We start from the raw sequence: 2,117 nt of genomic DNA, 5'->3' as shown, positions 1-2,117 counted from the left end.
TCGTGCTACAGTGACAATGTCCTGGTGCTCGTCAGTGCCGCTGTTGATGTTTCCTTTGGTGTAAGTATGACGTTTCAGAGACATTCTGATTTATTGGTCACAAAATAATAAAGAAATGACTTTTTGGCAGCTGTTTACTACACCGTGAGTGTTCCTGTGTGTTTATTCGTCTGGAAAACATTAACGCAACATAGGGTGCTGATTTAATTAAGAGATTTTCATATTAATACCTTCACTACAGGGGGGGGGGAATTAATTGCAGTTCATTTGCCACCTTGGACCACGTTTTGTTCTGTTGAATACAAAATACTAGACTGCCACAAAGGGGTTTAACTTTTTATTATTGATTAGCAATATTAATTATCCCCTGCGTTTTATAAAGCAATACATTATAAATAGCCAAGGAGCGAAACCTAACAGGTACAGTATGGTATTTATCAGGTTTTATTTTTATAACAGCAAAGGCTGGCCTGGTAGATCATCAGTTACTGCAGAGTAGACGGCTTTTTTTGAGTGCAATCCAATCGTTTTAGTACAAGACACAGATGAATATTTATTTCATGTTTATTTGTAAGAGGCATGAGAGATTTTTAAGATCCTGAATATTCCACATGCAGAATCCAAACCAGCTACTCTTTTTAATATTTAACTTTTTTATTTGTATTAAAATTCACAGTATTTAAATTTAATGTTAAGTCTTAATTGTTTTTTGTTATTTAGCTTTAGAAAAGAAAAGAAAAGAAATGCATTAGAGAATATGAATTAATTGATCATTTGACTTTGATAGTAGTAGCAATGGCATTATAATCTTCATTATTATTATTAATAATAAAACTTAAAATCCCACAGATCTTTCATTTTCAGTTTATATGACGGAATCAAGCAGGCTTTTCTTTACCTGCTGTAGGATCCGTTTTCGCCGATGCGCCATGCTGTATTAATTTGTTCCAATTGTCTGACTGGACAGAAGACCCCTCCCCCCTCCTTTCTTCCTTTTTTTTTTTTGAACATTGCACATGCAGGGTGTAATCATGGCCACCAGAGCTGTGAAAAAGGACCCTTCTAAAGGTTAACTCTTTAATGCTTTCTTGATTGCCCTTCAGAAGTTGAAGGTTTCCGTGTAGAACCGCAAACAGTGTGTTTCTCTTATGAGGTAGAGACTAAGAACCCTGTAGGGTTAGACTAAGGACTAAAAGAACCCCTGATGAACCCTATTTTAAGGGGGTACTGACTACACAGCGAGCACCGCTGTTATGAATAGGAGTTTATATTTTTATTTGAAGCATTTTTTTAAAGGCTGAACAAGTTAATGTTTTTGACTTAAGGCAGACATTTAGGAAAGTTCTCCTGTCCTTACAACACAGTACTGTAACACCAGGCAGAAGGTGGGGCTACATGTTAGCATTGGGCTGTTCTACACTGCCATCTAGTGTATCTTAGAAGTAGTGCAGCATAAAATTGGATATTATATGGCAGGAGTCATCGATGACATTTAAATTGGGGCTAAATTGCTGAAAGCTTGAGCTGAGTGTAAAGTGGTATAAACACACTCTGTCTTTAATACTTGATTAAGATTAAAAAGTAATCACTATTCAAATCAATTTACTTTGCTGACATTTTGCACAAAACGTCGAACTGAGAGGATCATCTCGTTTAAAAATGAATCGATGATGGAGATGTGCTCCTGCTTTTTATGCTTGATTCCTCCTTTCCCTCACACATACACACCTGTGACCGGAATGATTCGCATTTTCACCTTTTGAATTAACATGATCTTAGTGGCATCAATTATCAAATAAAATGGTCTATTTCCCCATGGGTTAACAGTTTCTCAAATTACCCACAACGCCATCCGACTAGAGACCAGTGCAGCAACGCTCTAATCCTTTTGTCTGTCCAAATCTCTCCCCTCCTCATCTGTATCCACCCAGTCAGCGAACGCGAGTGATGCATAACAAGTGGATCCACGTCTCAGTAAGTCTTGATGGTAGGACAGTGTTCAGTCCATTTTTACAGATTCCAAACACTTTGAACGTAACTGAAGGAGAATTAGAAAACTCACCCTCCCAGTTACAGAACTCTGTAATCATTTAAATGATTAAAAAAAAAAAAAGTGC

The sequence above is a fragment of the Ictalurus furcatus genome, chromosome 24, assembly GCF_023375685.1.
Source record: "Ictalurus furcatus strain D&B chromosome 24, Billie_1.0, whole genome shotgun sequence".
Lineage (NCBI taxonomy): Eukaryota > Metazoa > Chordata > Actinopteri > Siluriformes > Ictaluridae > Ictalurus > Ictalurus furcatus.
The sequence above is the reverse complement of the archived record's forward strand: the minus strand, read 5'-3'. Positions refer to the sequence as shown.